The sequence below is a fragment of the Podarcis gaigeae genome (assembly GCF_964106915.1).
Source record: "Podarcis gaigeae genome assembly, chromosome: 4".
NCBI classification, from domain to species: Eukaryota; Metazoa; Chordata; class Lepidosauria; order Squamata; family Lacertidae; genus Podarcis; species Podarcis gaigeae.
Window position 1 is genome coordinate 7,611,896 of NC_139677.1, and position 13,141 is coordinate 7,625,036.

The 13,141-nt window shown below is 40.4% G+C and overlaps 1 long non-coding RNA gene across 1 annotated transcript in view; it reads left to right on the plus strand.

Moving 5' to 3' along the window:
• LOC310844109 overlaps nucleotides 1-7,949 on the plus strand; it is a 154,132-nt gene extending 146,183 nt beyond the window's left edge. Inside the window, exon 7 of the long non-coding RNA XR_014563941.1 lies at nucleotides 7,842-7,949. This is a non-coding gene — a long non-coding RNA (uncharacterized lncRNA). The remainder of the gene's footprint in view (nucleotides 1-7,841) is intronic.
• Nucleotides 7,950-13,141: the final 5,192 nt, after the last annotated feature.

Genomic DNA, 13,141 nt, shown 5'->3' on the forward strand with positions numbered 1-13,141 from the left:
CTTTCCATCTGTGGTTGAAGTAGGAAACAAAGCAGCCAGAGTTCTGCCAGTCTTCTGTTCCTGCACTGAACCTGTTGTTCAGATCCATTCTTGCTTGCTGAGATGGACATCACCCCAGGTTACTCCTATATAGCAAGTGACCAAGGCCCAAGGTTAGTCATACTGCACGTATAAATTATGTATATTAATCATGTGCCTTTGGATTATATGTTTCAAATCTGTATCTTTTTAGAGTTTTCTCCCTCTCTAATAGTACCAGAAGAGTTCTCTACTGGAACGTGATAGTGGTCCATCTTAATTTAAGTGGGAAACAAACATCATAAACTTTGAATTAAGAACCCTGGATTCAACAAGGATAAATTAATTATCGCATACTATAATTCATAGGTAAATCCATAGTGCCCTACAATTAATGTACACAAAGTATTGGAGGGTTACAAAGGGTACAGACCATGAAATTATACTCATATACTCAATTAACACTCACATCACAGTTAATTATGGTGAGGACATTTTAACAATGCCCTTTTCAACCACCTTGTGAAGGTTCCTTGATATGTGTGAAATAAATGATCCCCCAAGGGTGATTAAGGAAGGTCTCTCTTAAGTTTGCCGATGCTGACAACTTTTCTAATGGATGTTATCAAGCATGGAATGGCAGCATACGTCCATTTGACTGGGTGGAGGGATCAGCCAGTCCTTCAGCATCGATTATCTGCTTACTGGCATACACACAAAGAAGAAACATTCTTATGTAGCAGAAGCTTTTAATGACCTGAAACGTGAAGTTCCATTGATTAGGACCTATTAACAGAAGCAAATTGAAAATCTGAAGGTGGATTGTGTATGTGTGCTTTGAATTGTGCTCCTGGAAAGTGGTTGGAGAAATGGCTTCCATGAGAAACAACAATTCACAAGTCAATCCATGCTTGTAGTATCATATTGAAAAGTGCTGAAAGCTGTGAGTTGATAAATGACATTGGCCAGGTTAAGATGGTGAAGCAGCCATTTCCCCCTTCTATGATGGCCACAATTTGGCCTCATTTCACACTTTTTTGTGAACTGGTTCTTAATGATGCCTTACTTCTTTCCTTTTATAGATGTGTGCTTAAGGGGGTTTGCCAATTTTAGAAATGTTTCCTTCATTCTTCATTTAAATGTCACGTGAACTCTAAATCATTACCCTAACCCAAAAATCTAATAGCTAATGTTGGATAGCAATTTAGCGTTTCGTACATTTTGCGATAATTTTACGAATTCATTAAATCAATGGCTAGTTTTAAAAAGCAGACAATTTTATGTCTAAATCTGATATCATGGTCCAAAATCCAGACTGAAAACATTGTGAAGTCTTCAAATTAAAATTTCTCAAAATACGATTAGAGATCGAAATGTAAATGGGTACGACAAGCAAATACAACAGCAACAAACACATAGTAGGAGTGGGGGAAATTTGGGTTGCACAGTTCCTGGAAAGGTAAGCTAATCAAAGTGAATTTTTCAATTCTTTAGCTTTTGTGATACAGTTGTGTACAGTGTGTGTGCCCGTGTGTATATAACACATACAAAATTGCATCATGTTAGGGGACATTGCTTGCAAAAATGTGGATATTAGGCAAAAGTGTATATATACATAAATGTGTATACAGTGGTGCCCCACAAGACGAACACCTCACAAGATGGAAAACCCGCTAGACGAAAGGGTTTTCCGTTTTGAAGGCACTTTGCAAAACGAATTTCCCTATGGGCTTGCTTCGCAAGACGAAAATGACTTGCGAGTTCCTGCGGGGTTTTTCCCCCTTTCCCCCCCTTTTCCTAAACCCTAATCCGCTTATCAGCTGATCCGCTAAAAGCCGCTAAACCGCTAATAGCGCTAATCTGCTAAGCTGTCAATGGGCTTGCTTTGCAAGATGAAAAAACCGCTATACGAAGAGCCTCACGGAACGGATTAATTTCGTCTTGCGAGGCACCACTGTATTGTGGAAATGTGCACTACAATGTTGATGATTATTTTATGAGGAAGTTTTTTTATTGAAAAAACCCCCACAAAAATCAGAATGCGGGAAACCGATGACTGGAAAATTTAAGAGCTGGGAGGAACAAAAATTTGTCCATCTGTAGTGAATAGTACATAAACGTAAAGGGTAAAGGGACCCCTGACCATTAGGTCCAGTCGTGACCGACTCTGGGGTTGCGGCGCTCATCTGGGAGCCGGCGTACAGCTTCCAGATCATGTGGCCAGCATGACTAAGCCGCTTCTGACGAACCAGAGCAGCGCATGGAAACGCCGTTTACCTTCCCGCTGGAAGTATTTATCTACTTGTACTTTGACATGCTTTCAAACTGCTAGGTTGGCAGAAGCAGGGACCAAACAACGGGAGCTCATCCCGTCGTGGGGATTCGAACCGTTGACCTTCCAATCGGCAAGTCCTAGGCTCTGTGGTTTAACCCACAGCGCCACCTGTGCCCCAGGAATAGTATATACATGGGTCCAAAAAACATTGCATCCTTACAACTAAGTTCTCAATTGCTCTTTATTTCCATTTTACACAAGGAGAACCAAAGCTGAAAAAAAATTAACTTACCTTGTTTCTACCTGGGAAATTGTGCCTCTGTTGTTTTTTCAACACTTGTCTCCCAGCCAAAATCTTCCAGATCTGTGTCTTAGCCTTCACATTTTGAATCCGTCAAAATGGACCCCTTTTTTGTTCTCTGGAGTCTTGGAAAGACTTTTCATTATGCCATACATGCTACAAAGGACTACAGGAAGTAAAGTCACCTGCCAAAGAAGCTAAAAAAGGAGAGTCTATTTTGTCTTAACAGATGCTGCCGGTGATTAATTAGCTCCTTTCCATAGCTGTCAAGTTATGCAGTTTGACTCTATGACACATGACTTTGAACCTATTCACCTGAGTATATATGCACAGCTCTGCTGTTCAGTTGATATATTCCTTTCTTTTTCATTCTTGTGAGAGAGGGGAAATGAAATGAATATTTTCATCAAGGTAATGGCTTACAGTTCTTGGCTGGCTTGCGGAGGTTGCACACCTGACCTATTTTCCAATAAGACTAAAAGCAAATAAGGTTCTTTAGTCCTTCAGCGCATGACAATCATGCAAAAGAGTATCAAATCGATAATAGGAATCTAATAATTTAATTGACTGTAGGCAAAATGAGAAAATAAAAATTTCCAGTTTCCTTTGTCAAAATTTCGTGAGGACAGTTTATGTTTCTACATTAAAAAATAATAATCAATATTTTCCCCGACAAATGTATTGAGCAAATCCTCATTGAGGAGGGAAATGAGACTAACAAAACAAGCAGCCATCGTGGAGGTTGATAATGAAACCAGTCACACCTGTCATAAAAAATATATATCAATCTCTTTTTATCACTAGCATGATTTATTATATGTAAAACCCTACTAAGATATTTTGCCCATTTAATAGCCTTCAGTTTTCACTGAATTTCCTCAAGGTGCATTTCTGCTCAGTCTGACTCACCTTGATTTTATTTTATTTATTTTTAGGCCAGTGATATGCAGGACCTCACCCACAAAGTTTCATTAGTTTGATCAAACATCTCCACAAAAGTTTCTCTCAGTCATTTAAAATGAGGAAGATTCTCTGTATCTGCCTCAAATTCAGTTGGAAGGAAATGAAGTGGTAACTCCAGACGGAAAAAACGAAGTCTGCTCCATGAGCAAATAGTGTAGTTTGGGCATTTATATCAGCACAGAGTACATACTATGGAGAAGAATTGCTAAGAGAAATACTGCTTGACTCATAATACAGCAGAGAATTACAACCCGGACAAATTCATATATTGAACCAGATATTAATCAAATGGTGTTGTGGCCATCAAATGATAAACTTGCATGTGTGAACCAGGCATTAGTCATTGGCATTTCTATTTCTGAATTTTCATGCAGCGCCGCAGCATTGTGAAGAGATGATATCTAGTGGGAGAGATTTAGAAAAAGCAACCAATAACTCAGTGGCAGATGGAAGGCAGCAACTTCCAGGAAGTGACTCAGCTCAACAGCAGGGAAAACAGAAGAGACTCAGAGCAGAGGAAATTAAGTATGAAATGAACCAAATAAACCTTTGCTTCATATAGGCATGCGTCAATTCACCTCAAGGGGGTTCAACCCTTTTTCGGGCCTCAGACAAGGGTGCTCAAAGGCCCAATGATTTGCTCCAAGACACCATGCTCAAAATGTTGGGGAATCCTCAACTCCTGGCCACTGAGTTCTGCAGCTGCTGTCTCCGCGTCCCTCCCTCTCAAGGGAAAGCATGGGTGTGCTGCCCTGGTGCCAATTTCAGTGAGAAGCACATTCAGCCAGGAGCTGGAACTGCTTCTGCTGCCTTCTCTTCTCTTGAGTAAGTTGAGAGGCTCCTTGCTCAGGTGATAGCAACTGTGGAGGCACTGAGGGACGCTTGAAGTGCGGTTGACTAGGACCTGGACCATAACACTCACCAAGCATGACTATATTAGTTCCACAACTCCCTGCAAACTCCTTGATAAAGTAGCTGAGATGTCCCTATCTCTCTATAATTCCTGAATTATTCTTGCAATAGGAATGGAGCATCTGCGTCCTCTCAGCGTGAAGACATTCTGACTGCCTTTTGCCTTTTGTTGTTAGTCAGGCTGGAGCTAAGAGGCCTAGCTGTTCCGTTCTGGGCTTCTCCTTCCCACCAAACACAAAGGCTAAAGGACGTCAAACTTAGAGTTCAGTTGCCATCTCCCTGCAAGGTTGAGGAGGGATGGCAGGGAGAGAAGCAGCCAGAGTGGACTTAGTAGTATCTGCATCTGTGTCTCCTCAAATGGAAAGTCAGATTGGTAAGAGCCTGATAACGGAAATCATCAAAAGTTCCTAAGAAGGAAGAAGGGCTTACATGGAACATTGCTTTTTTGGAACATATGATCAGACAAAGACATGCAGCTTAGGGTGAAGCCCAATCAGAAAGTTTGGGTGTGGACTGATTTCAATTTTAAAATTATATAAATAGTGAGAGTCATGTGAGTACTCCTTCCATGACTCACTCCTTAAAACAACCAAAATGCTTGGGCTGCATAGACCCATCTTAAAATCTTGGCTATATGTAACTGCATCTCTGTACAGTGGTGCCTCGCAAGACGAAATTAATCCGTTCCGTGAGGCTCTTCGTATAGCAGTTTTTTCGTCTTGCGAAGCAAGCCCATTGACAGCTTAGCGGATTAGCGCTATTAGCGGTTTAGCGGCTTTTAGCGATCAGCTGTTAAGCGGCTTATCAGCGGATCAGCTGATAAGCGGTTTAGCGGCTTAGGAAAAGGGGGCGGAAATGGGAAAAAACCCGCAGGAACTCGCAAGACATTTTCTTTTTTTATATATATAAGTATTTATTAAAGATTTTCTTAAGACATTTTCGTCTTGCGAAGCAAGCCCATAGGGAAATTCGTTTTGCGAAGCGCCTCCAAAACGGAAAACCCTTTCGTCTAGCGGGTTTTCCGTCTTGTGAGGCGTTCATCTTGCGGGGCACCACTGTAATTTGTTTCTTTGTTTGTTTATGATAAATCAATAAAAAAATAAAAAAAATAGATTGGAAATGAAGAAGGGGAAGTCAGAATAGATTTTTTAATAACAAAAAAATCTCATCATTTCTTTCATTTTCATGGGTGTTCGCATGCTCATAAGCACACGAATTTCACACCTGAAGTCTTTCATGTGGATAGAACATAGGATCCTGGGAAGGAATTTAGCATTTAAATTTCTATCCCACTAGGAATATGTCCCACTGTTTCTATGACACAGATTAATGACACTTTCAGATAATTACAGCTAAGCTAAGTTCCTTTTCTCTAGCACGCTTAGCAAAGGGTTCATCAAATGCTTCCTTAGTGGTGAGAGGAATGATAGATTCGTATTCCATTATTCAGACTCCTGGAAAACTTTTTTAAAATAATAATAATAAATAAATAAATCTTGATTGAGCCTGCTCACCCCTCCTTCAAGATTTCGCAGTATCCGGCCAACCCTCCCCCCATCTCTGTAAGCGTTACAGAAGTTAGCTTACTGGTGCTCTGTGATTTTACATGCAAATCTGCTTTAGCCATGAACTTCCAGATAGCAGTTTGCAAAGCTGTAAGAAAAGATAAACAGTTTATCCAGTTTAATGATATTTAATGCAGATGTCACCACAATGCTGGCTGGTTGGATCTGTGTCATTAGAATCAAAAGATATGCATGGAGGTGTTTTTTTTTACTGCTCTCATTACTGATGCTAAGTCCAAAGAGTGTTGATATTACATTGCTAAAGCAGAAACTAGAAATGAAGACTGGGGTGGGGGGTGGAATGAACATTTCAGTTAGAACCTTAATATAAACTAAAGGGAGGGAGGAACTAGCCCAGAGCCAAAGTTAACCTTTTGTCTTTTAGTCATTCCAGTGTGGCAGCTACTGCTATACAAAAATCATTTCTTTGGATTTCCAATGTACTTTTGAAATCTAGGCCGTTGTATTAGAGTACAAAGAAGGTAATAAACAGCAGCTTTATCTTTCTGTTTTTTACAAGAAGTAAATGAAGTCCTTTGAAATTAGACATATGAAAAGCAGCATCAAATACGTGCCTTTTGTGTTTATGTAACCCAAGACTTGATGTAATTTGCACATGAGCAATTGCCTGTACTTTCTCAAGGTCCTTCTATTTTAGAATGTTCAGTTTCTAGAGATTTGATAAAGCTGTTAAAAGATGTCAAACAGCTTCTTATGCAACTTGAATGCTGGAAAGATGAATAAGAGGCAAACTGCAAATTGCATAATGTTTGGGTTCAAACAGAGTGCATTGGAGTCAATCTGGTTGCGATGTTCGGGACCCTTGCAAGACATTTCTTTAATCTGCTTGAAGTTCTTTTTTTTTTACTCCCCTCTAAGATCCTCTGAATTTATTTTACTCTCCCCTCCCATAAATTCACCTCAATATTTTGATTTAGGAGAATTTCATTGGCAATGTCAGGATGTTGCTCAATTCAGAACCTGAGGAAACCTCTGTGATTGTGGTCCTGAAAAACTAGAAGAATCTGGCATAGTTTCAAGGCTTCATCTCATGGATGTCTCACCTACAGATGTAAAATTTCTGGAAATGTTGAAGCTGGAAGGAAAAAAGGCTTTGGGGTTTTCCTGGTACCTTGGTTTACAACCATAATCCGTTCCGGAGGTCCGTTTGTAAACCAAAACAGGTTGTAACCCAAGGCGCGCTTTCGCCAATGGGGCCTCCCAAAAAAATTTGTTCGTAATCCCAAAAAATGGGTTGTAATCCAAAAAAAGTTTGCAAACTGGGACACGTACTTCCGGGTTTGACGTGTTTGTAATCCAAAACGTATGCAAACCAAAACGTATGCAAACCAAGGTACCACTGTATATGGAAATTTTCAGGAAAAAGGGGTGGGGTGCAATCCTTTTTTAAAAGTGCTCTTCAAAAATCACTTTGTTACATTTAGAACATAAAACACATACTCTAAGACTTGGTTTGCTTCACACTTATTATGTCTGGTATATTAAAAGTCCAGTTGCCAAGCGAAGTGTGGAACTTTGGAAGCAACTTAAAAGGGGATATGTTAAAGGTCTGACAGCCTATATTTCCACACTTTGCTGCATGTTTTGTAATTTTAAATCTCTGCTGGGGCTCTCTCTAGGCAACCAGGGAATTCTCCTTTTATTATAGCTAGCACTGATGCTTTTAACCAAATAACAATTACAAAAACCAACAACAGCAAACAATGGGGTGTGTCCTAGTTTTTGATCAGCTGACTTCCACTGGTGCTGGGTGGCATTCTTTGCTGAATCCTCCTTTCCTCTGCAGCTTCCTGCGCTCCCTTAAAAACTGCTCTGGATGTGGTGCAGAAGAGTGGGGGGCTGCAAGAAGACAGGGGAGTTGGCAGAAATCACCACCCTGACCTCTTCCTTCATGAGAAGAAGAAGAAGAAGAGTTTGGATTTGATATCCCGCCTTTCACTCCCCTTAAGGAGTTTCAAAGCGGCTAACATTCTCCTTTCCCTTCCTCCCCCACAACAAACACTCTGTGAGGTGAGTGGGGCTGAGAGACTTCAAAGAAGTGTGACTGGCCCAAGGTCACCCAGCAGCTGCATGTGGAGGAGCGGAGACGCGAACCTGGTTCCCCAGATTACGAGTCTACCGCTTTTGACCACTACACCACACTGGCTCTCCAGTGAAGACTGTTGGATCCTGGTTCCCTGCATAAATGGAAGTAGCCCTACCATTTGCTCAAGAGGATGGCTGGATCCCATCAACTGGTTATTCAAACCAGGTAAGAGAAGAAGTGGATGTGCCTGCAGCATGACCCCAGTCTTTCAAACCATGATTTGGGGAACTGGAGATGTCACATTAATGGGAATTAAATGTTTAAGTTTAGTTGGGTCACTATGAGCTATTGGCTATGTGCACTTATTTATGATAAACTTTTAAAAAAGTTATTCCACCCAAAACTTATTAGGAGTTGTTACCCCAAAAGTCTGCAAAAAAAAAAAAAAAAAAAAAAGTTGCTGGAATTCAACTGTATATTTCCATTGAAATGTGGAATAATTAGTATCCATATAATACAAAAGGCCCATTTTGTGCACACCTTAAAGCAAAGAGATTCACAAAGAATAAGTTTGTAATTTGATACCTTAGGTGATATACTATTGCCCGACTTGTTACTATTTTTCCACAAAAGCATTTTTAAACTCTTCCTTTCCACATCAAGAAGATTAACTCCCAAACATATTTTCAAAATCACAGATAACTACTTCTTCTTCTTCTTCTTCTTCTTCTTCTTCTTCTTCTTCTTCTTCTTCTTCACCCAAATCACAGTTATTTGAGACGAAGGGGAGAAAATGAAAACTGCATAATAATTATATGTAGATTGAAATCTCCTTCTCATAAAATTGTTAATGCTTGAAGAGAGATAGAGCTTATTCTTGGGAAGAAAAGTACAGAAAATCAATCAGTCCAATTTAGTAACAAAGTTCCTTATCAACTCCTACTTTTGGAATTAAAATATATAATACCAGTCAAGCAAAACTAGTCAATAAAGATTTGTAGATTCCTTTTCTAATTGCACCAAGGCCACAAAGAGCCACCATACAGGGATCTCTTAAACACAGGATAGGGAATGGCTGTTGTCTGTGAAAAATTGATTGTGCCCAGTCCATTCCCAGAGCAAGCACATAGTCTGCACCCGCTCCCTTAACTGCTTTGCTACATTTAGGGGTATGCCAGTGGTAGAGATGAACAAATCTGTCAAACTTGATTCATCTCATTTTCTCCTTTTTCCAATTTTAAGTTCAGCTCTCCACATTTCCGCAGCACTTTCTGATTTTTTTTAACGTCCTCGTGAAAATTTATAAGTGGTTTACTGCAAATGTCTGCTAATATATGCATTCGTGTGTACAGTGGTGCCTCGCAAGACGAAATTAATCCGTTCCGCGAGTCTCTTCGTCTTGCGGTTTTTTCGTCTTGCGAAGCACGGCTATTAGCGGCTTAGCGGCTTAGCGGCTATTAACGGCTTAGCAGCTTAGTGGCTTTAAGAAAAAGGAATGGTTTAGCCATAATTTGGATCAGGTAGAAACAACTCTGAAAACCATGGTTTATAGAAATCACGTTTAGGCCTATCCATGCCTAAATTTATTTATTCATGTTATTAGATTTTGTATACCACTCAAATTAATATTATTATTATTATTATTCCCTGGTTCACATTCAAACTCAAGCCAAAGGCCTTCCAGTCAGCACTCAATCCCTTATAAAACAACACCTTTCTTTTCTTTCAAGTAGGAAGAGACAGTGTGCATGAGGGGTGGATTTGAGAGAGGGTTTTCTTTTAATTTCTCATTCTTTTTGTCTGCCATTTTCATGCTTTGAATAATGGAGAAGAAGGGTGCCAAAGCAGGGATGCAGCTGCCCTAAAGGCTGATGCAGGAGCTTTTAAATTGGAAATTGGCAGTATATATAAAGTAAGATTCCCCTTTCCACCCACCTCATTTGCAGATGAGCCCTCCAGAATGGAACAGAAAGACAGACAGTGGAAATGGAATACAAGTTATTGCTAGACTTCTGTGTGATCCATGTAAATAAACATGGATTTTTAGGAAATTCTCTCCACATGCAGTGTGTGTGTGTGTGTGTGTGTGTGAGAGAGAGAGAGAGAGAGAGAGAGAGGGAGAGAGAGAGAGACAGATGCCATTTGTCTCTGTGTTAGTCAGGTTTCCAACCCAGAAACTGTGGAGTTTACCACTGTCATTGCTAACAAAAGCAACTAAATTCAGAAATTCTAAAAAAAGAAAACCCTACAGGGTGCAATCAGGAGTCTGTAAAGACTTCTAGCTAATTCCTTTCCTTCTTTTCAGCTATTCAATGGCAATGCATAGTTAAATGATGAAATTTGCTTCTGCAAGATGTGGTGAGGACCACCAACTTAGATGAATTTATATAGAAACACGTGGCAATAAAGGCTGTTGACTACTGTTCATGAGGGTTTTGTACTAACTTCCTACAGAATAAGAGGCCCCATGCCTCTACATACAAGTTACTGCATAACAACAGCAGGGGAGGCTATTATGGGCTTCCTATGGGCATCTGGGTGGCCATTGTGAGATACAGGATGCTGGACTAAATGGACCTTTAGTTTGATCAGCGGAGCTTTTATTATGTTAGCACCACACCTGCCAATAGTAAATGTTTGATGTTCCTAGTCACTTCAAAATCAGTATGCAGTGGACATCTTCAGATTGTTTTATTTCTTAAACAAAGTTATCTGACACATTTCAGAAGATAAATAAGAAAGCTCTTTCCAATGTTATCTCAACTATATTAACACTGATTTCAGGTAGTAAAATTCAAGCTTTTCAATATCAAGAAAAGCATCTTAACAGGCATCTATCCGCCTGTTAAGACGGTTTTGTTTTCAAAACTCTTCTCTGCCTCAATGGCACTTCAATCAGCTTTCACCCCAGTTGTGTTTTTAAGGAATCAGAACTCTGTATTTTAATCTCCCACATTCCAAATTCAGTCTCTCTTTTATTCAAAAGAAGATCACCACTGTGTGGTCCAAAAACTCATAGAAAATGACTCTCTTATTACAGGTGAGCATAAGTATTTGATTAGTTAGAACTGCTGGGTTCCCTTTCTCTGTGGGCACTTAAAGCTGCTGAGTGACATTCAGAAAAGAAACAGGCGAGCCCTTTTCTTAGAGATATCAATACGTTCTCTGTATGCAATGCATTTAGAATGATGCATTTACTCTCACAAAGCCATGTGGCCTAAAGGAAGAATGGTTTTCCATGATCGTGTATTACTAAGATTTAGGAAACTTTGAACTTATTCTTACCTACTCAGCCTCTAAAGGTTTATTTCTTTATATAAAAGACAGTTATGAATTAACCATTGGATTTATATTGAATGATTAAATGATAAGATTTTAAAATATTGTTTAGCAGAACTGAAAAAGGTGGAATATGTCATAACTGAAGACACCTGCTATGATCTGGGAGGATCTCTGATGATTCAGAAAAAAAATGTCTTACAAAAAGATAATTTTAAGCTGTTTTTCAGAGATGAGAACTTTCAGCTAATGAGGAGACACACATTACTCATATGCTGCTTATGTGCAGGGTACAATTGTGTTTATTTATAGTGAGGCAGTGCTTTTTAGTCCTGTCCTGGACTTTGTGTCTCCTTTCTCAAAAAAACACATACTAGTTTGATGTGAAACTGTAGTTGCTTGAAGAGGAACCTAAACACATGATCTTTTGCTGTCACGTAGAGTCTCTGCATGATCAGGACACCTGCACAGAACACCAGGATCTCACGTGTTGGGGTCTCTCTTCAAAGAAAAAGGCAATGTATGGTTGTTTGAGGAGATCTGACATCGAGGAGCAGGGCTAAAAGTGCAGCCCCACTGCAAGGAAGCAGAAGTGCACGGTAGATGCAAGCAATGTGTGGGAAAACTCCAGGGCGGAGGTGCTAGGATACTTCAACCTTTACACTGAGGCTTCCCTTACTGGGCTATCTCAGGACCTCATAACCTCTAGGACATGCATATCCAACTCCCAAGAGACTGTGATCTACTTCCAGTATAAAAAAAACTGGCAGTGATCTACCCATTGTCATTAGAGGGAGGAGAAGCATGGGGGGGGGGGATCTCCCTGGTTGGACATCCCTGCTCTAGGATGACTATGGTGCTCTCTCAAATTGTTATCCAGAAAGTGAATGAGACATGTTACACTTTCTCAAATTGCCCCAGGGCTTGATTTCCTAAAGGCTGGAGAGTGGATGTGGAAATACTATTTCCTAGTGAGCTCCCGTCTTTCAGCACCAGTTGCCCCATACCCACTCCTCAACCCTCAGGCATGAGCGTTTAAATAAAATGGTCAATTTCTGAAGTTCTTAGGAAATCTGGTGGATTCTTGAACTCTGGGGGATTTTGCAAATTCTGCCTAAACATGCTGTAAGCCTTCCTGGAATTGGGAACCCTGCATGATTGGTCTTCTCAATCATGAGTCTTTTAAGTGTGTTTATGCTAGCAAGCCACCTTCAGACCTTGCTGGCCAACAATGAAGGGACAGGATATATACCCTGAGTCTCCTACACATTTAAAATCTTCAGACTTTGCTACGTGGAACATGCATCTATATTGGGAAAGCTCCTCGCCTGGAATGTTTGCTTTTTGCATTTTGATGTGAAGCATGAGCCCTACTTGTATTTAGCTCTGTCCTGAAGGAAGACTGGCCACTTTCCACTGCTGTGGCACTTCAAATGGACACAAAATGGAATTGTAGGCATATGTTCTCAGCTCAAAATAATGTAGACTGAGGTTTGGTGACGTGGAAACAACATTCCTGTACATTCCTGCTGCTGCAGTTTAAGGGCATGTTCATACTCTAAGAAACCAGTAGATGGAACCAGTGGTTCCAGTGGTTCCATCTCATGTGGAATGGGACAAAGCTGCAGGGAAGAAGGAGAAGGAATGTTTTTCTTCTTTCTGTTGCTAGCAGGGGTGAAAGAAGGCTAACCGGCACCTGGTGCAGGGTGTCAGAGGCAGGGCAAACTGCCCGGTGGCGCATGCGCGTGCACCGTACGTACGGCAGATGCACGGTGCTGCTA